This window comes from Lissotriton vulgaris, chromosome 3_1 (genome assembly GCF_964263255.1).
Source record: "Lissotriton vulgaris chromosome 3_1, aLisVul1.2, whole genome shotgun sequence".
NCBI lineage: Eukaryota > Metazoa > Chordata > Amphibia > Caudata > Salamandridae > Lissotriton > Lissotriton vulgaris.
This window is the reverse complement of record NC_141689.1, coordinates 425,243,395-425,265,952: the sequence shown is the minus strand read 5'-3', so window position 1 is coordinate 425,265,952 and position 22,558 is coordinate 425,243,395. Positions and strand designations below refer to the sequence as shown.

At 50.2% G+C, this 22,558-nt stretch overlaps 1 protein-coding gene across 4 annotated transcripts in view; it reads right to left on the bottom strand.

The window, feature by feature from the left end:
- DDX4 (DEAD-box helicase 4) overlaps window positions 1-22,558 on the bottom strand; it is a 1,777,277-nt gene that overhangs the window by 732,674 nt on the left and 1,022,045 nt on the right. The gene's annotated exons all lie outside the window — the stretch shown is intronic.

Sequence of the window (22,558 nt, the reverse complement as noted above, 5' to 3'; positions counted from 1 at the left end):
CTCTAGTCGTGGGCTTCCTTGCCTCCCGAATGATGTCCATGCAATCGGGGGGAAGATTGAGGTAGCCAAACTCTAGGACTTCAGGAGCCAGATCGCCAGGTTGAGCTGTTGCGGATCTGGGTGCTGAATGTCGCCATGGCTCTGCGTCAGAAGGCTGGGTGTGAGATGAAGCCTTTGATGCGGTACCACGGAAAGTTCCAGAAACGTGGTGTACCATGGTTGGCGAGCCCACGTTGGAGCAACCAGGATGAGAGTCATCGAGTGCTGCCTGAGTTTGCGCGCCACCAGCGGTATCAGAGGTGCTGGGGGAAAAGGGTACGCAAATCTGCCTGACCAGTTCATCCATATCGCATTGCCCTGCGATTGCGGGTGTGGGAACCTGGCGGCGAAGCTTTGGCATTTTGCGTTCTCCCTTGTGGCGAACAGGTCTATCTCTGGATGACCCCACCTTTGGAAGTACGGTTGGAGTACTGATGGATGTATCTCCCACTCGTGCATTTGGTGGCTGTGCCTGCTGAGCAGGTCCGCCATCTGATTGTCCTTGCCTGGGAGATGCTCCGCCATGAGGAATATGTTCCTCTGAATGGCCCACTTCCACATGCTCTGAGCCAGATGAGACAGCTGCGGAGAGTGTGTGCCTCCCTGCCTCTGAATGTAGTACATGGCCGTCATGTTGTCCGTCCGGATCAACACGACCTTGTTGCACAGATGTACTTTGAATGCCTTTAAGGCCATGAAGATCGCCATCAGTTCCAGTACATTGATGTGCATCTTCCTTTGCTGTAGTGTCCATAGTCCCTGCACTGTGTAGTGGAGTAAATGCGCTCCCCATCCCTGGAGAGTCGCGTCCGTCGTCAGGATAATCTGTGGCACAGGCTCTTGGAACGGTCGGCCCTTGCAAAGGTTTTGTGGATTCCACCAATGCAGAGAGTTGTATGCCCGACCGCTCACCAACACTAGGTCTGTTAGTTGCCCGTGAGCCTGAGTCCACTGACGTGCTAGGCACTCCTGAAGCGGACGCATATGTAACCTCGCGTGCGGGACGATGGAGATGCAGGAGGCCATCATGCCTATCAACTGCATGAACACTTTCGCTGGAAGCGAGTGCTGAGGTCTGAACCGTTGGATCAGCGTCTGGATACTGGCGATTCTCACTGAATTCGGCTGCGCAGTGGCTGCCAGAGTGTCTATTGTCGCGCCCAGATACTGCCGTATATGGGCGGGTTGGAGATGGGATTTTGGGTAATTCAGTGAGAATCCCAGATCGTGCAGGAGATGAATGGTGCGGGACACGTGGTCGGCGCACTGCTGTTCCGACTTTGCCTGAATGAGCCAGTCGTCTAGATAAGGATAGACGTGGATGTTTTGGCGTCGTAGATGAGCCGCCACAGTCGCCAGACACTTAGTAAAAACTCTTGGCGCTGTGGTGACCCCGAAAGGTAGAACCCTGAATTGGTAGTGCTGGTCTTGAATTGTGAATCTGAGGTACTTCCTGTGTGAAGGATGCAGGGGAATGTGAAAGTATGCATCCTTGAGATCTAACGTAGCCAGGAAGTCCCCCTGCCGAAGCAGAGGGAGAACCTGCTGCAACGTGAGCATATGGAAGTGTTCTGACAGAATGTACCAGTTGAGGGGCCTGAGGTGCAGGATGGGCCTGAGGGATCCGTCCTTTTTGGGGATTAGAAAGTACAGAGAGTAAACTCCTGATCCCCTTTCTTGCACTGGCACGAGCTCTATTGCCCCTTGTTGCAGGAGGAGGTCAAAGCCATGCTGCAAAAAGTGCAAGTGCTCGCCGGACATAGGACGGTTTCTTGGAGGTATGTTTGGTGGAGTGGAAGTAAGTTCCAGACAGTAACCGTACTGGATAAGAGATTTGACCCACCTGTCCGTGGTGATGGACTTCCACGCGGGCAGGAACTGCTGGAGTCTCCCCCCGACCGGTGTGTGGTCGGGGGGCAGTGACAAGGCGTCACTGTTTGTTGGTGGCGGAGGACCTGGAGCTGTTGTTTCCACGTCCCCTGCCTTTGACGTTGTTGCCCCTGTAACCACCTCTGCCCTTGTTGGTGTATGAGGTTGGGTGTTGCTCTTATAGTACTGCGTGGATTGCGATGCTTGACCCCTTGAGGTGCCCCTGTTATTGGAGCGGCGAAAGGAACCACCCCGAAACTGCTGGGACTGTAGAGCCCCCATAGACTTGGCAGTGTCCGTGTCTTTTTTCATCTTTTCAAGGGTTGCATCCACTTCAGGGCCAAACAGGTGGTCTGGATTAACTGTTTGATTTAAGATGGTTGTCTGAACATCTGGTTTGAAGCCTGATATTCTAAGCCATGCATGCCTACGCAGTAACACGCTAGTGTTTACAGCCCTGGAGGCGGTATCAGCCACGTCCAGCGCACACTTAATGGAAGCATTAGTGATTAGCTTCCCCTCCTGAATTAACATTTCTGCTGCCTCTTTGTACTGATCAGGTAAGTGCTGTAGAAGTGTTTCTAAGTTGTCATAATGTGCCCTATCGTAGTGTGCGAGTAGGGCTTGCGTGTTTGAAATGCGCCAAATATTAGCTGCCTGCGCAGCAATACGTTTCCCTGAGGCTTCAAAGATTTTTGATTCTTTGTCTGGGGGAGGAGCATCAACCGTGGTCTGCGAGTTTGCCCGCTTGCGTGCGTTGGATACAACCAAAGAATCCAGTGGCAAGTGTCCCTTGATGTACGTTGGATCAGTGGGCGCTGCCTTGTATTTTTTGACAATCCGAGGATTGATGACGCGCGCCCGAGTGGGCTCCCTGAAGACCTCCGGCGCGTGCTTTAGCACTCCCTTGAGCATGGGCAATGTCTTGACTGACTTTTCAGCCACTGAGAAAGTGTCAAACAAAAAGTCGACATCCACTGGATCCGCATGGAGGACGACATCATGATTGGCCGCCGCTCTCTCAATTAGGGCGTTAAAGGCTGCAGAGTCCTCTGTAGGAGAAGTTTTTGTAGAAAAAAGCTGCGGCTCAGGGCCTGACTGAAGGTCCTCAGGGTCGCCTCCAGCAGACCATGGCTCATTGACCTCCTCTGGATCCGAGTACGCTGGATAATTGTACTCGTCCTCCTCATCCATATCACCTTCCCCAGCGTTGGAATGAGATGGTGAGAGTCCCAGATTTTGTGGGGATGCAGGCTCGATAGGGGCAGCAGTACCCGCAGAGTCCAACTTCTTTTTGAGTGGAATACGATAATGTTCTAACACTGGCTCCGGTGTAATTTTTCTCTTCAGGAGAGAGAGTTTGCCCGTGTTGGCGTCGATGACAACCTCTCGACGCTCCTCGTCCGCGAGTGGCTGGAGCCGAGGCTTTGGCACAACCAAGGACGCTTTTGGCGTCGACACCACCTTCGAGGGCGCCCCGGGCCCGGGTTTCGGAGCGAAAGCCTTCGGTGCCGTCTTCGGCGGCAGCGTGAAATGGATCTGCGTCTGCGCCTTTGCCGGTTTCTGTGGAGCAGGGGTCTCCAACCTTTTGTGTAGTGAGAGCTACTTCTGGTCAGTGAAAATCATCCGGAGCTACTAAACCCCAAGCAACTCGCGCATTTTTCAGAGCGACCTCCCCCGCCCAGTTTCATTGACGTTAAGCCAATTTCTTCAGAGCCCATGGGCCCCATACTGTGGTTTGAACATAACACTGAAAGAAAAGACTTTGCATCAAATCAGGACCTATCAATAAATGTCAGTTATTCAGAGCCAGGACACTTTCGGTTAATCGTGCGCTTTACAAATAGACCTGTTCAGTTATGTTATGTTGTTAATATGGGGCAGGCAAATCAAATAGCTGAAAAAAGCGGCCCACATTTGCAAACTAAGTTTTTAAACTCAGACATGTTGTATAGGAGGTGTGTTTCAAGGTATGGAAGACTTCAGTAGGCTATTTGTGCTTGCAGCAGGCAATGTTGGTACTATCTGAAAAATTAACAACACAAAACAGCCCACCAGGCAATAAAATCGGCACACAAGATGCCAGAAATCCACAGACAAGAATTGGCACAGACCACCAACCTGCATGGTGAAGTCCTGCACAACTTGTTAATCAGCAAGAACCCCCCACCATGCTGCCCATCCCAGGGCAAAATAGACAGTGATATGAACATCCACCTACCAAGAAGCGCGTTTCTGTGCCAAGGCTGGTGGGCCAACATCTTATTTTGTGAATGCACTTTTCATTCAGTATTTAGTTCTCGCACCTAGACAATGCCTACCCTACTCTGTGACTTGAAGACCTTTTGTTTTCTACTAGTGGGCTTTCTTAGACATCTCCTTACCATTGGTTGGCTTCACTGCCATGCTCATTTGTTTGCTTGGTATTAATTAATTGCTGTAGTCTCCTTCCCCTTACAGTTTTTGTACCTCGCACCTACTCCTCCAGATCATGGACACATAACTTGTGTCATTCCGCTGCTCATTTTTATGGAGGGCTAGGTAGCTTCTTCTTTGTGTTTACAATTGTATCAGTGACTCTTCCCTCCCCTTCTGCTGGCAGTCTCCCCCCCCCCCAAATCTGCCCCCATGCTAACGCTGACTGTGTTGCTGCTCCCTCTCCCACTCCTTCTGTTGCCCATGCTGCTTGCCCCCTCCCTCCTGCCCTCCGTTGATGCTGGTTCCCACCTGCCCTCAGTTGCTTGCCTCAACCATCCTCTATTTGTTGTTGATTGACCACCCGTAATTCACCTGCGCACCCTTCCTACTTACTTGCATCCCTCTATTGTTGCTTAACACCACCTGCCCTCCCAACATCTGTTATTGTGAACTATTCATTACCAATCGTAAGCAATGGGACCCAAGCGAGATGTTGTGCAGCTCCATTTTCTGCTTTGCAAAAGGGTATTGTGGGGGTGAGCATTGTAGAGGTGCGTCTTCAACAGGTCAGGCAATGGCTCGAATATGCATTATTGAGGCCTAATGAACGGATAGGAACCGGAATCTGAGCCCCAAACCTGTTGTACAGTAACACTGCATTTTTTCCTGCAGTCTAGTGTCTCAGGATACTAATACTAATAATTATTGCTCGCTATCATAAAGGTTGTGGGAATATATTTCAAACTCACCCCAACACACAGCCTCAGACACTTGCACCGTCGAGTCTGCACTGAAAAACGACTCTGACAATTTGGGCATCTGCGCAGATATACAGCGTGGTGCCACGAGGAAAAAGGCACGAGCGGGTCCCAGCAGTTAGCTAGCAGTACTTTGATGCGAAAACCAGCAATGAGAAACCAGGGGTGTGCCGTAGTCACAATGACAGCACACATAGGAGAGGAACCGGGCAGACGTGGCAATCACGAGAGCGGTCCCGTGCAGGGTCATTGCACATGGTACGACATCACTTCACTTACATTACTTTTACCGGCGGTTGGGGGGGGGGGGGGGGGGGGGGGGGGGGAGGCGTCCTGAACTGAAGTCTGAAGTCTTACCTGCTGCAAATCGGGTGCAAGGGTGTACGCGCGGGTCCCGACCTGCAAACTGCTCCTCAATGCTCCGCCCTACTGCGCCTGCCTGAGCTCCGTACTCGCACAATGGACAGTGCGGTGCCAGTGATGATAAGGCAGGGGGCGTGTAAACATCACGAGACTCTGCGCGCGCCCGGTCACGAGACTCAGCAGCAGAGGAACATCATCCTCTTTGGCCCGCCCCACCCCAGCTAAGCTCAAGCCAATCAGAGCAGCTGCTTTGGGTGACGGCGGGCAATGGTCACTGAAAACAGCCTGAATAGCGGAAATAATGCTAATATGCTACTAAATTGAGCAGCCCTCGGTGCGAGCTACTCACAGGGTCTCGGCGAGCCACCGGTAGCTCGCGATCGACCGGTTGGAGACCCCTGCTGTGGAGGCTTCGGCACCACATCCTTCGGTCCGGGAGCCAAGGTGTCCTTCCGAATACGTTGAAGGGACTCCGTGACCTTCTTGGTCAAGGACGGTGAGGGCTGGACCGGCTCAAGCGAGTCCCCCGAGTCCGGAGTCGGGTCGGCGATCAAAGGCACAGTCTTCGGAGCCGACACATCACCACCCTTGGACTTGTCGACCGGAATCGGCACAGCCAGAGCTTCGGGGTCGTCCTGACGAGTCTTCGAGGCTCTCTTCGGGTCGTCGACCTTCTTCGGCGCCGACGCGGCCGCGTCGGTCGTCTTCGCCTTCGTCACCGGAGTCTTCGGGTCGGCCATCTTAGCACGGCTCTTGATGTCGGCGGCCATTTTGGACGTCTTAGGCGCCGAGGCCTTTGGAGCCTTTAGTTTCACCAGTGCGACTTTCACTTTCTGTTTCGGCACTGCTGGTGTGGACTCTGATGGTTTCACTTTCGGTTTTTGTACCGGGAGTGGCGCATCACCAATGTCCGTGGCCGGGCCCGTAGGCGTGGCCGTGGGACGCGTAGTAAGGTCTTGGGTAAGGCCCGAAGGCGATCCCTCGACCTGGGCCGAATAATGGGAATTGACCCCCGAATCAGTCTGAGGATGCTCCTCCTCCGAGCTATCCTCCACGGTGGCAATGGCCCCGTCGTCGTCCCCTACCTCACCGATGACTTCCTCAAATTCCTCGTCCCCCACGTCATAGTTGTCATCCTCCGACGCCGGGCTGGAGTCCGAAACTTGTAGGACGGTGTCGTCATCAACGTCTTCTTCAAAGATGTTGTCCGGCGGGGGTGCCGATAACTGGGCCTGGAGCCTAGCGGCTCTACGAAGCTTGAGAGTTTTCTTGCACCGGAACTTGGAGCAGGCCATACACCTGGCCTCATCGTGGTCCGGCGACAAACATTTGTTGCACACTGGGTGCACGTCGAGGTGTGAATATTTTGAGGTGCACACCGGGCACCTTTTAAATGGAGTACGTTCCATGTTGAGTAGTCTGGAGCGTCGTGTAGGCCCGTCCGCGCCGACAGCACGCGGAGGACAGCAAGTGTTCGGAGCCGATGAATAAACAAACCCGAAAGAATGACAATACCGACGCGAATCCTAAAGACCTTTTGGTCTCAAGTCAGAAAAGTAAAACAACTATCGATTCCGACAGAGGGAACCGAAACACATCCGAACCCAATGGCGGAAAAAAACAATCTGGGGATGGAGGCGATGCCCATGCGCACTGTAGTCCAGGGGAGGAGCCACCTATCTCGTGATACTTCGAAGACTCTTCCAGGACAACAATGTGCAATCATCCGGACCCAACACTAGGCGGCGATCTATGCACAGATATGAATTCAGCAGCCCACATGCCTCGAACCTGTATACTTCCCGGTATCCCCACCATGTTGACGATTGAATTTGTTTACTGAGTTGCGTGAGAGATTTCGGATTTCACAACGTATTTTGATTTCACTTTGCTTTTCTACAGATTTGTTTTTAATTTTGGAAGGTTCTACTATGTTTACTGATTTAGGTTTAGAAAGCATCAAATGCTTCATGTTGAGCAGAGAGCGGGAACTGAGCTTTGATTGCCAAAGTCTTACCCATATTTCCACTGGTGTTGTGTTTCCTGGCACCAATTTTTGGATGTAGGGATGTTAACTTTTTTGTAACGTGCATTCCTCTGCCTGCGACTCAATGGTGCTTGACCATAACCCTAATCGGGTTGGCCCATTTTTAATATACATTCAAAAGGTACCTCATTGCTAGGTTGTTGAGTGCTTGGTTCACCTCTGAGTAACCAACCAGATAGTGCAGAATATTTGGTCCGGACGAACCGCCACGTGATTTCCGACACTTTAGGCACAAAAAACTGTTGACCATTCACATTTAGCTACCTCGGACCATTACATCAGCGGTGACACACTGTTTTTAATTGAGACCTGTGGGCTCGCAGATTAAACTCATTTTGGAGCACAACTTTGCCTCATTATATCCTTAAACACCCCACCCCACTACACAATTTGTCCACATCGACACCACGAGGCCACACACCCGCACTTCACCTATCGGCTTGGGAAAAAGATCTCCGACATAGAGCCCCTTCATAGGAGGCCTGTTAGGCATTGCAGCTCCGGCCTGACGAGGATTAAGTTCTATGATGAAGCATGACTCCCATCCGGGTGTTTGAGGGCCCCACTTTCCAAATTGAGAGAAGCCCTGATCCACTTCAGAGTGGGGGTGTTGACCAACCCACCCTCCTTTTCCTACTTCTCCCCCATAGGATCTGCATACTCCTTCTCTTATACATTGTGTAAATTAGTACTTGAAGATTTATTATGATTTTCTTCATAGTCATCAAATAGGCGACAAGGCTGAGACATGACTGAGCACTCAATGGCTTTAGCGGAGCATATTTCGCGAATAGGATAAGGAACAGTGCCACTAATATCCGTTGTAGGTTTCTCTAAGCTGTTTATGGTGAATATCATTGTTGAATTTAAACACACCCCATTTCCACCAGTTGGAAAAGTTAATTCCCTTAGGTAATGCATTGGCTGGTAAAGTCATGATCTAGCCACAGATTTTTTACCTTTGAACTTCCCAGGCATCAGACTGGATCCGGAAGATTCCTCTTGAGCAGTACACTTCGTGCCGTTAGGTAGCATCAGTCAACCCCGTGTGACATCATAGGCGTCATCTCGGTCATTGTGACGTCCACGTTGTCTTTCTAGGTGTCACCTAAGCACGCTTACGTCCGTACTGATCATGACTTTCGACACCAGAAGTGCAGAGCCATGACGTTGACTGACAGTGGTGTCTTTAGAAATCTGGGGCCCTGAAGGGGAACAGCTTTGATATTAAGAACTTAATTGCAGAGCGGGGAGGATGGGTGGGCCTGTGGGAAAGCCAGATCGGCTTTCATGGTTACCCCCAATTTATGCTGGTGTAATTCTGTTTTATGACTAGTCTGACTGGGATTTTTCTAATCAGGACCCCAGTCACTGCTTTCTCGCTAAATTAGTACAATATGGTACAAAGGTACACAGGGCATTTGTACACCATGGGTCTCCCATGGGCTGCAGCATGTATTATGTCGCCCATGAGAGAAGACTCAAACTGTGAGTACAGGTCTGCGATTGCTCCCTGTGTAAGCTGGTGCTAGCACCACTTATGAAAGATATATGTTTTCTTATATCTGAGGTCCCTGCACTTAAAACCTATAAGTCGCCACTAAAACAGCACTTTCAATCCTGAAGGCAGGGTGCTAGTAATATATTGATATTTATAGGCTGTATGCTGTGTTAAGTTAGCATGAGCTTTTTAGGAGTTTAAACGCCATTTTACCTTTCTGCTGCTTTTGCACACGACACATATCTGCTGCTTTAGCTTTGCGCCTAGTAGAATGTTTTCGATTCATACGAGAATAATATGTTTTTACACTGATATCAGCCTTGCTTGGCGAGCTGTGTCTGTACAGTGAGTGCTGAAACCTTCAAGGATAGCTCAACACAGTAGTTGTTGCGAGCACTGATCTTCGCACGTTCCTAGACATACCATACATGCAGCTGCAGCCAAGTTCCGGCTTTAGGCGCGTTTTATATTGCTTTGCACAAGAGCATACAAACACACTTGATGGTGCTTCGCACGCAGAAGAGCTGGTTGCTGATGATGTGATCCCTTACCACTAGGATCTTGCGGTATGGGGCCGCTCTGCTAAAACCCACAAGAGACCTTCTTAGATATAATATAATATACTAGTTAGGGAGGGTGAGAATTGGGTTTTGTTAAACCCTATTCATTTTAGCATAATACTATGCTTGCACCGTTTGTGTTCTATGGACTAGTGACTATGCTGATTACTTTGTTTCTTATAATATGGTTGCTTGTATTAGCTAAGATACTGTGTTTGAGAACACTGCATTGGTGAATAAACATTTCAAATATGCATGTGTCCTCTTTTACTCCTTGTTCTGGATTGTATAACGAAAATGTGTTCATGTGTTCCACGTTACCTGAGGTGTACTAAGTCCATGTTCTGGTTTGTATAAGCATTGGGAGTATATGGTGACTAATGAGACACCGATTGCTAGTCTGGTAGGGGATTTTTGGGTACTAAGGTGAGTTTTGGCACACCTTAATTCACTGAGGTTCCAAGCCTCTATGCACAGTTCTGTCTTGAGCACGGAATCCCCGCGACACTAGGTTATAAGTGTGAGGGTGTCCTGCACGAACAGGACATACGCAGAGTCGATTCACCAAGCTTTGTAAGTGTGGTCAGATATTTTCATACATATAGAGGCCATACATCATTTCCAATGGCTAACTATATATTGGCTGATCAGAACCTGGGCATGTTTCATATAAAACATGTTGGAATCATACCCCAACGCCATTACCGGTGTTCGAGGTATGATTCAAAGCACTGGTGGGCTTCTCCAGGAAGACCCCAGTACTTCTGGTAGCAGCCTTCCAGGATCTGCCAGAAACTAGTGCAGCTGCCGACCCCAGACACCATTCTGCCCCCCTGCTGCTGAGCTCAAGAAGGGAAAGGTAGAATAGCAGTCCTGTCACAGGGAGTTGTGACCACCTACCAGACAGGAATTAGAATATTGGGCTTGGGTGGGGCGCTTGCCAGCACCACCAGACTTCTTTGAAGACCACATTTGATTCCTCCTGGCATACTCCAGTTTGAGGCAGTTAAGGGAGCTGTGGTAAATTTTAATTACCTATACGGAATTTATGCGGTAAAGTTCAATAAGAATAACTCAGTCAAAATGAAAAGGCAGAATCCGTGGTATCTGAGGTTTAAAAGGGGTTTTATTCCTTAAAAAGGAATTGGTTCGAACCAGGTAGCATGACTCATCGCCACGAGGGTTCAGAGTGGGAATTGCAATGGAAATGTACAATGATTTATTAACAGGTAATCATATATATAGTCATTTCATACAGTAACATTGACTGCAGAAGGCGTAACAGCTGAGAGAAACGAGATAAGAACAGAAATACGTAACAGAAGGCGTGCACTAGGGCGTACACGGAGGTGTGTGCAAGAAACGTCACATAAAGGTGTCATAAGTGGGTGGATCCCTAGAAGGATCCTGCCGAGTCAGCAAGAACATGTGGCAGAGATGCACGCGCAGCAGCATGACGTATGATTGACGTGTAACTGGAGGGTGAAGGGGGCTTGACATTTAGCCCTACATGTGGAGACAGAAGTCTGGAGTGTCAGAACAACCTAATCCCAAATCATATCTAATATCTTGTGTTTGAGGAACTGTATTATCTAGAAGGAAAGGTCTCTAGGGCGGAGGCTATTCTATACTGACTGCTAATGCGTGCATATGCGACTGCGTGTCTACGTGTAAAGTAAGAGGGCCATGGGCCTACCATGGTAACGGGGCTATGAATTTCTTGCATGGAGACAGAAAGGCCGGGCCCTTTGCTCTGCAGCTGGGAAGGATGTTTACCTAAACTACTAGACAGGAATGTATTTTTCGAGGAGCGGAGCAGATAACTTGAAGGCTGAATACAATCTTGGCAGGCCGGCAGGCTGAGCCAGGCACCGCTAGCCGCGCAGGGAGTGAGTGAAAGGTCATGGATACAGATGCAGGTCCAGGCTGCAGCTTCCAGAGGCAGAAGGCAGGAGAAAGCTTGAATGGCAGAAAAACAAGGCCCAACTCGCCAGGGCCAGAAAAACGTGAAAGTGCACCATGTAAAGACGTTGGCAAGGCACACTTAGGAACTGAATATCGGACCCATTCATGGTGGATCTGAAAGAGGACATGTTAACGTTGGACGCAAATGTATTTGCGTCTATATAGCTGGTTGTGGAGGGAACTTACATGTACTAGAAGCATGTACATGGAGCCGTTGGGGTCTACGATAGGGGACACAATTGACCATAAAAATTCATATTACCTCAGAGCCCTGGTCTCCCGTTCTGGCACAAAATTGGACAAACAGCATGGGAGTATCCTACCCTCTGGGAGGAAATACTAAATTTTTCCAACCCTTCCATATGGTACTTAAGGTCTCACCTGTGGGTCGCTCTTCGGATTCAAACCCAAAACCACTTTAACTTGAACGTCTGGGTACCTGGACTTCGCCTGGAACAAAGACTGTGTAGGAGATTAGAATCTGCAATCCATGATCACCCAGATTTTTTGCTTTTGTTTCACTGGTTTACGACTTTCTCTGGCTATGGGCCTGCCAATCAGACCCACAGCCTAGCTGTTCTCTCACTAAATTGACATGTGCATTAGGTGCATTACCCAATTGGAACTGGGCCACCTCATCAGACCCTGTAACTCAGGGCATAGGTGTACCCAGGGCCTACCAGGGGCTGAAGCATGTATTATGCCACCCCTGGATGGCCATCTAAATCTGACACAACTGGCTGCACGACAGCTGGGGCAAGGTGGTGTAATCACCCTTTGCTTTAGATATAGTATACCTATATCTAACCCTAAAAATGGACACACAGATCCCTATCAGTCACTCCTATGGCAGGCCTTAACAATCCTGAAGGCAGAGTGCATGGAATCGTGTGAAATGGTGCTCTGGCATGAGCTGAGCCCGTTTGCAGCTTGCGGAACCAAGTCCTAATAGCTGTTCCATGATAACGCATACCATATACTCTTAAGTGCATTATAATCCTCGCGGTTAATGCTCTTTTTGGTATTGCTTTATCAAAACATGTCGAGTAAGGTGTCATACGAATTGGAATACTAACCCCTCGCCAATTCTGGCGACGGGGTTAGCATTGCACCCTTCTAGAGGGACACGACATGTATGTAACTGTGAACCCCGGTTAAAGTTAACTGACGCCTCAGCTCCACAAAATGGATGCTGCCACCACAGACACGAGTCTGACCTCCTGCTGCTTGGAGTCCTTCCAGCGAGGAGAGCTTGGACAAAGGGTTTCCCGTCAGGGGCGGTGCTAGCACCATCCCAGGCAGGGTTTTGTGTATCCTGGGTAGGCAGGGCTTTACAGGAAGGTGACTGCTGAGTGGCTCACTACGCATCTGCCGGCTAGAACCAGTTCCAGGGGCACACCAGCCCCTGGCCTGGGGAAAGTCCGGCATGGGAGAGGGGTGTAACCACCCCCCTTCCTGGTCCCACCCCTAGGGCAGGACCTAGTCGCGTACCCACCCCTTTCTTTAGGATAAAGGCAGGAGCGGGGACCCTTCCAAATTAGATCATCTTGGGAATCAAGACACGACTTTCTACGAAAGGACTTCAAGATTTCTTCTTCAAGATTCTCCCTTGTGACTAAGGAGTAGTCACCCTGCATCCGCAGGCACCATCTTAAGAACACTGCGGTCTGCTGCAAGTCCTTCCTCCAGAATCCGACTGCCCAGCTCGACGAGAACCGGCTTCCCTGGCACCTCTGACCTCTACCCACCTCTACAGCTAAGCTGAGAACCGTGGGTGCGACGAGACCTCGAGGGACCGGCCATCTTCAAGACTGCACAACTTCTTTCCAGCACGACCACCGAGGGATCCTCTGGTGAGTGCTTTGGGGTCCGAGAAGCCCCGACCCTGAGCAGCTCCAGCACCGAAGTTCAGCCTCCCAGCATCTCCACGATCTGCGTGGGCCCCTTCTGCTTTTTGCTGCTCACCGCGTTGTTTGGCTACTAGCCCGCTGGCTTGTGGCCTTCTTAACGACGCCCGATGACATCACTGCTGCTGGTCTGGTTGCTCCAGACTGGCCCTTGCTCCCTTCCAATAGAGGAGCACCCCGGACCCTCCTGGTCCACTCCAGACGCCATTTTGAGTCCACCGCGTGGGCTTGAATTTGCCAAGGCTTTGTCGCCCAATCCTGGGTCCAGCGACGTCGACAGCAACATCCATCGTGGGATAGCTCGCACCTCCATCCTGGTCGCCGACAACGCCTCCTGGTTCGTGAGACCTGCAGAGCACAGCGTCGCCCACCCACCTAGTCGAGGTGACTACCATCCGGTGCCCTCCTGGTGCCACCGGACTACTGGCTAGTAGTCACGAACTTGGTGCCCTCTGCTTTCAGGTGTCATCCATCTTCGATCCAGGCTTGGATCACTCGAACTATCTTCACTGGTCGCCTGCCAGCAACTCCGTTTCTTCAGGCTCCTGGTTCGCCAACGAGGATTCCCGACGTCTTTTGAGACCTATGCAGCTGCAGCCCCTGGGCTAGGTAACTTCGGCATTTCGGTGCCCGAGCATAGCCTCACTATCCAAGGGTCAGGATCCACTGTCGTTTTCTTCCTACCAGGTCGGGTTCGCCCGAGAACACTAACTTTGCTTTTACTAGCTCCCATAGACTTTGTCCCGCATCACGCATGAGAGTGCACACTCTGCACCCGAGTCCCATAGGCCTCCTATTAGTAATCTGAAGGTTCAGTAGTCAAGTCCTAGCGATTCCAAAGCCTATTAGTACAGTACTTACCTGCTAGTAATTTCGCATTCCACTTTCATAGTATATGGTTTTTCGTGCCCCTCGGGCACTTGTGTAAATTGTGCGACTTAAAGTATTTTCTTAAGAGTTTTGTTGTGTGCTTAGTACCCTGTCCTCAAAGAGTACAGGGCTGTTGTGATCTAAATCAATACACTGTTTATTTTCATAACACTTGTGTGGTGTCCTTTCATTTGGTGTTCAAGGGGTATATGTGATGGTGTAACAGCTGGCTTAACACGCCCTCTAGAGTTTAGCCCGGAGACTGCTCGTATCCACGCTCCTAGGATAGCTGGTCTATAAGGTTGACTTACAACCAATCACCATAAGGGTTGTTTGGACTGATATATAATGTTCACTATTCTAGTGAGCACATTGTATCAGGCCAACTTCTCACAGACTGCACCAAGGAAGATTCCTGCTTCTTCTGGTCTCTCTGTTCTCCAAGTCGTCTAGAACGTCTGTGCTCCTATCAGGTTCCTCTCCAAGCCTGTGTGCATCAAGGACACCCGAAGTAATCTCCCTTGGAGTGAAGGAGTCACTCTCCTGCATCTGCAGGCACAGCAACAAAGCAGACCAGTCTACTACTCCTCACGGTCCCTGGACTTGAAAAGGCCCACCAACACAGGTGGTGGTTCAGCAACTCCCTCGAGGGCTGGCCAGTCCTCTCAGCAAGTTTAAGGCCAGTACCCCTTGTCCGTACCACTGGAAGAGAATTCCTGTGCACCGCGTTGACTTGCCGCTGCCAAGGCTTGATGGCTCTGTACAAGAGATATTCGGGCTACAAGAAGCTCCAGCCTCCAGCACCTCTTCCTGACATGATCTTCATCCTCACTGCATCCTCTGCACTGTGGGCCTGCATGTTTGGTGAGCTGCTTGAGGTCGGCTTGTGACTCCTGTGCCTTCAGCCTGTGGGTCCTCAAGGTTCTTCATTGGCTTCAGTGGGCTTCCCTGCATTTTCGGGGCCTGCTCTAAATCTCCTGCAATTGGTGAGTACCTTGGAGGTCCAACGTTGCTCCTGTTGCTGCTGCCAAAGCTTGTTGGTGCTCCCACTGCACACCGACTCCCTGGTTCTCGACTTCCGACAAGGGACAGCTCGTGACCAGCTCCTTGTCTTCCAGTGTCTCTTGGTCCTCACAGCTGCAGCGACAAGGTCACAGTCATCACTCCTGCATCTTCCGTCATCAGTAGTCATTGCTCATTCGTGACTCCTGGTCACCTCTGAGTGGCATAGACTCAGTGCCCCTCTGCTTGCAGGTTCTTCCCTAAGAACACTCCCATGGATTCGGATGGACTCTTTCACCTTCTTCGCCAGCTGCATCGTTCCTGAAGTAGTCCTGGTTTCCGACATCACTTCACACCTATGCATCAGGCTTCCCTGAAGAAGGTATTCTGGTTCCTGGGCATCCATGGTTGGGGAGACTGTTTAATCTTATGTCTTCCCCTGGGTTTATTCAGAGTCCACTGGGAAGGGACCGTCTTTGAAACTGCAACTGCGACTTTCCCATTGACTTGTATTGAGTACGCAGCTGTCTTTCCATTCTGCACCCAGCCTCCCTGGGTTCCTGAGTTCCTACCTAAAGTGGTTCCTTGTGTCTTCAGCTAGCTCTTTTGAGTCTCCTGGTCCAAGTCCTGACTTCGATCGCAGTTCGCATTCCACTTTTGTAGTATATGGTTTGGTCTTCCCCTGGAGACCACTGTAAATTTTGTTTGTGCTTTCTTGCCTGTTTTTACAAATGAAGTATTGTGTCTTAGTATTGATCTCTCTGGGTAGCAGATATTCCAATGTGTTCGTGTGTATAGTTAGAAATTTTTATAACTACACAGTTTTTTTTGTTCAACCTACAGTACATGATTAGATCTGGTAAAACAAGCTGCTTCTAGTGATCATCTTGTATCAGTCCAAACAACCCTTATGGTGATTGGTTGTAAGTCAACCTTATAGACCAGCTATCCTAATGGTAGCATGGACAAAGCAAAGTAGTCTTAGGCTAAACTCTTTTGGCATGTGAAGCCAGCTGTTTTACCACACATAACCCCTTGAATACCAAATGAAAGGACACCACACAGGTAGTTATGAAAATAAACAAGATATTTATTAACTAACAAACACCTCTGAACTCTTTATGAGATCAGAGGGCTAAGCACATGACAAGACTCTTAAGAAAAATACGTTAAGTTGCACAAGTTACAATGTTGCCCTAGGGGTGCAACAAACCATATACTAAACAAGTGGTATAAGGAAGTCGATAGAAGGAATGGAGCTGTCCAGAGGCTGTAGGATCGCTGGGACTACACTACCCTAACTTTAGGTAAGTAATAGGAGGCCCACGGAACGCGTGTGCAGAGTGTGAACTCACAAGCGAGATGCGTAACAACGTCTATGGACAGTACAGTTCAAGAAAAAGGTGAGTACGGACAATCCTGACTAGTTAGGACTAAAACGACTGTAAAACTGGACACTAGGAGAGTCAATCTACCCTTGAGCACCGAAATGCTCTTGTTAACTCACCCACGGGCTGCGGATGCATAGGTGCGAAGCCGTGTCGGGTTTCTGCGTTGAAGTCTATGGAGCCTGAAAGAAAAGATGCTGCAGGCGACCAGGAGGAAGATGTCCGGTGTGATCCAAGGGTGGATCAGAGATGCTAAAGACCCGAAAGCAGAGGGGACAATGTTCAAAGTCACTAGCCAGTGATTGGAGTGGAACCAGGAAGGAACCAGATGCTGTTGTCGCGATCAGGTGAAGAGTGGACGCTTGACTCTGGAGCCACGTGGACCAGGAGGTGTCTTCGACGACCAGGATGGAGGCATGAGCTGTCCCACGCAGGCTCTCGCTGTCGGCGGTCTTGGTTCCCGATTCGGCGTCAACAGGCCTTGGCAAAGGCAACCCACGCGGTGAGTGGAAAAGACGTCTGGTGCAGACCAGGAGGGTCCGGGGTGCTTCTCCTTTGCAGGGAAGCAAGGGCCAGTCTGGAGCAACCAGACCAGCGGTGTTGATGTCGTGGATCGTTGTCTAGGAGGCCACTAGCCAGCGGGCAAGTGACCAGACAACGTGTCGAGCAGCAAACAGGCAGAAGGGCCCCACGCAGATCTCGTGGATGCTGAAGGGCTGGTCTTCGGTGCAGGAGCTGCTCGGGGCTGGGGATTCTCAATCTTCAAAGCACTTAGTCGAGGTTACCTCAGAAGTCGTGCTGGAAGCGAAGTGCAGTTTCTCCAAGATGGCCGGTCCCACGTGTCTCGTCGCACCCACGGATCTCAGCTGTGCTGCAGATGCGAGTTGAGGTCGGAGAGGTCTAAGAATCCGGGTCTCGTCGGGCTCTGAAGTCTGGATCCTCGAGGGAAGACGACCAAGTGAAGCCGCTGGACGCTTGATGGTGCCTGCTTGTGCAGGGTGGACACTCCTTGCCCACAAGGGAGATTTCTTCAGTCTTCTGTGTAGAAAGTCGAAGTCCAGAGTTTCTTCTTGTAGAGTTTCAAGTCAGGATTAATCTGATTTGGAATGGGACCAGCTCCTACCTTTATCCTGCTAAAGGGGGCTGCACTATCACTAGGTCCCTCCCATGGGTGGGACCAGGAAGGGGGGTGGTTACACCCCCTACCCTTTGTCGGGTCTCGCACCAGAGCTGGGGCTGGAGTGCCCCAGCAACTGGTTTGAACCTGTGTATGCCAGGCATGTCTCATTCCTTTCAGCCCGGTCCTACCCAACACACAAAATCCTGTCTGGGGTGGTGCTAGCACCTCTCAAGGCAGGAAACCCTTTATCCGAGCCTCCCTCGCTCGAAGTACTCCCAGTAGCAGGAGGTCAGACTTGTGTCTGTGGTGGCAGCATCCATTTTGTGATGCTGAGGCTCGAGTTAACTTTTACCGGGGTTCACAGTTAGGTACATGTCGTGTCCCTCCTAAAGGGTGGAATGCTACCCCCCTCGCCAGAATTCGCAAGGGGGTAGTATTCCAATTCGTATGACACCTTACTCAACATGTTTTGATAATGCTATGCCAAAGTTAGCAATAACCGCAAGGTTATAATGCACTTAAGAGTATATGGTATAGCGTTATTATGGAAACAGCTAAAGGACTTGGTTCCAAAAGCTGTAGACAGGCTCAGCTCATGCCAGAGCACTATCCCACATAATTCCAAGCACTCTGCCTCCAGGATTGTTAAAGCCTGCCATAGGAGTGACTTATAGGAGTATATGTGTCCATTTTAGGTTTAGATACAGGTATACTATATCTAAAGCAAAGGGTGAATACACCACCTTGCCCCAGCTGATTGATCAGCCAGTTGTGTCAGATTTGGATGGCCAGCCAGGGGTGGCATAATACATGATGCAGCCCCTGGTAGGCCTTGGGTTCACTTATGCCCTGGGTACCTATGGTACACTGTACAAGGACTTACAAGAGTGACCCAATACCAATTTGTAAATGCACCTAAAGTACATGGATGTCAATTTAGAGAAAGAACAGCTAGGCTGTGGGTCTGTTTGGCATGCCCACAGCAAGGGAAAGTCGTAAACCAGTGAAGCAAAAAGCAAAACTCTGGGGTGACCATGGGATTGCTGACCCTACTCTCCTAAAGGGTTATCTAGGGTAAGTAACTTCTCCATCTGATAGGGACATCTAGGTGCAGACTCCTTACCTTTGAACAGATACCCAAGCAATACCATCCCTGGAGAAGGGACTGCAGAAAAGTTTAAACCAGAAAGACCTGTAGGGCCGAACGGTCAAAGAACCCTTCCCTAAGGACCCGAGTGTCCAGGCAATGTTTGTCAAATGTGTGCAGGGATGCCCACGTAGCCACCTGGAAGATGTTAAGAATTGAGACACTACGCTAGAGCAGTGGTAGCTGCCTTAGCTCTGGTAGAATGAGCTTTGAGGCCTAAAGGAGGCTGTTTCTTTTCCAAAGCGTAAAAGATTTTAATGTGGAGGATAACAGAAGAAGGTCCTATTGTGAACAGCACATCCTGTCATTGCTCCAAAGTACCCCACAAAGAATTAGTCGTAAACATGGAACTTTTTAGTGCGGTTAAAGTAGAACTCTTTTTGGTCCAGAAGGCGGAAACATTCTTCTTCCTTAGAAGGATGCAGAGGAGCCTAGAAGGTGGGCAAGGTGACATTGCCCGTGTGTAGAGCACTACATTATCAGGTAATCGTGCTGATTAAGTGCGTGCAACTCCCTCACCCTCCTGGCACAAGTTATTGTCACTAAAAAGGCTGTTGTGAGAAGGTGGCCTGATATGCAGTGCTCACTATTCTAGTGAACACTATGTATCAGTCCAGCAACCCTTATTGATGATTGGTTGTAAGTCAACCTTATAGACCAGCTATCCTAGTAGCGTGGATACGAGCAGTCTAAGGCTAAAGACTCGAGAGGGCGTGTTAAGCCAGCTGTTATACCACACATATACCCCTTGAACACCAAGTGAAAGGACACCACACAAGTATTATGAAAATAAACAGTGTATTTATTAAAATCACAACAGCCCTGTACTCTTTATGAGGACAGGGTACTAAGCACAAAACAAAACTCTTACGAAAATACTTAAGTTATCACAGTATATACAAATGCCCGAGGGGCACGGAAAACCATATACTCTGAAAGTGGAATGCGAAATTACTAGCAGGTAAGTACAGTACTAATAGGCTTTGGAATCGCTAGGACTGGACTATAGAATCGTTAGATTACTTCTAGGAGACCCAGGGGACTCGGGTGCAGAGTGTGCACTCTCACGCGTGATGCGGGACAAAGTCTATAGTAGCTAGATTTCACAGAGTTAGTGTTCTCGGGCGAACCCGACCTGGTAGGAGGAAAACGAAAGTGGATTCTGACCCTTGGATAGTGAGGCTATGCTGGGGCACCGAAATGGCGAAGTTACCTAGCCCAGGGGCTGCAGCTGCATAGGTCTCAAAAGACGTTGGGAATCCTCGTAGACGGACCAGGAGCCTGGAAGAAAGATGCTGGCAGGCGACCAGTGAAGAGAGTTCGAAGTGATCCAAGCCTGGATCTTGAAGATAGATGACACCTGAAAGCAGAGGGGACCAAGTTCGTGACTACTAGCCAGTAGTCAGGTGGCACCAGGAGGGCACCGGATGGTAGTCACCTCGACTAGGTGACGCTGTGCTCTGCAGATCTCACGGACCAGGAGGCGTTGTCGGTGACCAGGATGGAGGAGCGAGCTGTCCCACGATGGATGAAGAAGTCTGCGTCGCTGGACCCAGGATTGGGCAACAAAGCCTTGGCTAATTCAAGCCCACGCGGTGGACTCAAAATGGCGTCTGGAGTGGACCAGGAGGGTCCGGGGTGCTCCTGTCTTGGAAGGGAGCAAGGGCCAGTCTGGAGCAACCAGACCAGCAGCAGTGATGTCGTCGGGCGTCGTTCAGAAGGCCACAAGCCAGCGGGCTAGTAGCCAAACAACGCGGTGAGCAGCAAAAAGCAGAAGGGCCCCACGCAGATCGTGGAGATGCTGGGAGGCTGAACTTCGGTGCTGGAGCTGCTCAGGGTCGGGGCTTCTCGGACCCCAAAGCACTCACCAGAGGGACACTCGGCGGGCTTGTTGTGAAGAAGTCGTGCAGTCTTGGCGATCGTCGGTCCCTCGAGGTCTCGTCGCACTCACGGTTCTCAGCTTGGCTGTAGAGTTTAGTAGAGGTCAGAGGTGCCAGGGAAGCCGGGTCTCGTCGAGCTGTGTCGTCGGATTCCTGAGGAAGGACTTGCAGCAGACCGCAGTGTTCTTAAGATGGTGCCTGCGGATGCAGGGTGACTACTCCTTAGTCACAAGGGAGAATCTTGAAGAAGAAATCTTAATGTCCTTTCGCAGAAAGTCGTGTCTTGATTCCAAAGATGATCTAATTTGAACAGGGAGCCCTATCTTTATACTAAGAAAAGGGGCTGACCCGGTGACTAGGTCCTGCCTATGGGTGGGACTAGGAGGGGGGTGGTTACACCCCTCTCCCATGCCGGACTTTCCCCAGGCCAGGGGCTGGTGTGCCCCTGGAACTGGTTCCGACCGGCCTATGCGTAGTGAGCACCGGGGTGCCACTCAGCAGTCACCTTCCTGTAAAGCCCTGCCTACCCAGGATACACAAAACCCTGTCTGGGATGGTGCTAGCACCGCCCCTGTCAGGAAACCCTTTGTCCAGGCTCCCCTCGCTGGAAGGACTCCCAGCTGCAGGGGGTCAGACTCGTGTCTGTGGTGGCAGCATCCATTTTGTGGAGCTGAGGCTTCGTTTAACTTTAACCGGGGTTCACAGTTACATACATGTTGTGTCCCTCTAGAAGGGTGGAATGCTAACCGCGACGCCAGAATTGGCGAGGGGTTAGTATTCCAATTCGTATGACACCTTACTCGACATGTTTTGATAAAGCAATACCAAAGATAGCATTTAACCGCGAGGATTATAATGCACTTAAGAGTATATGGTATGCGTTATCATGGAACAGCTATTAGGACTTGGTTCCGCAAGCTGCAGACAGGCTCAGCTCATGCCAGAGCACCATCTCACACGATTCCAAGCACTCTGCCTTCAGGATTGTCAAGGCCTGCCATAGGAGTGACTGATAGGAATCTGTGTGTCCATTTTTAGGGTTAGATATAGGTATACTATATCTACAGCAAAGGGGGATTACACGACTTTGCCCCAGCTGGCATGCAGCCAGTTGTGTCAAATGTAGGAGGCCAGCCAGGGGTGGCATAATACATGCTTCAGCCCCTGGTAGGCCCTGGGTACACCTATGCCCTGAGTTACAGGGTCTGATAAGGTGGCCCAGTACCAATTGGTAAATGCACCTAGGGTACACGTTGTAATTTAGAGAGAGAACAGCCAGGCTGTGGGTCTGATTGGCAGGCCCACAGCCAGAGAAAGTCGTAAACCAGTGAAACAAAAGCAAAAAATCTGGGTGATCATAGGATTGCAGACCCTACTCTCCTACAGCTGTGTTGAGGATCAGCAGCCAGAGGGGCAACTATGCAGTGGCTCAAAGGGTACACACATTAAATAAGCGATGACCAAGTTAAGGTCCCACTGGGGCAGGATAAAAGGTGGTGGGGGGGAACAAATGGGTATGCCCTTTCAGAAAATTATTTATAATAGGGGACTCGAATATGGTCTGCAAATTGATGGAGTCGCTCCTCGTTCGATGGTTGAACTAGAGCAAAGTGGGGAGTATGATAGACTGGTTGACATGAAATGGAGTCACAACCTTCAGAAGATGCACTTCCTAAGTCAGTAATACTAATTTGTCTTTAAAGAAGGTGGTACAGGAAGACTGT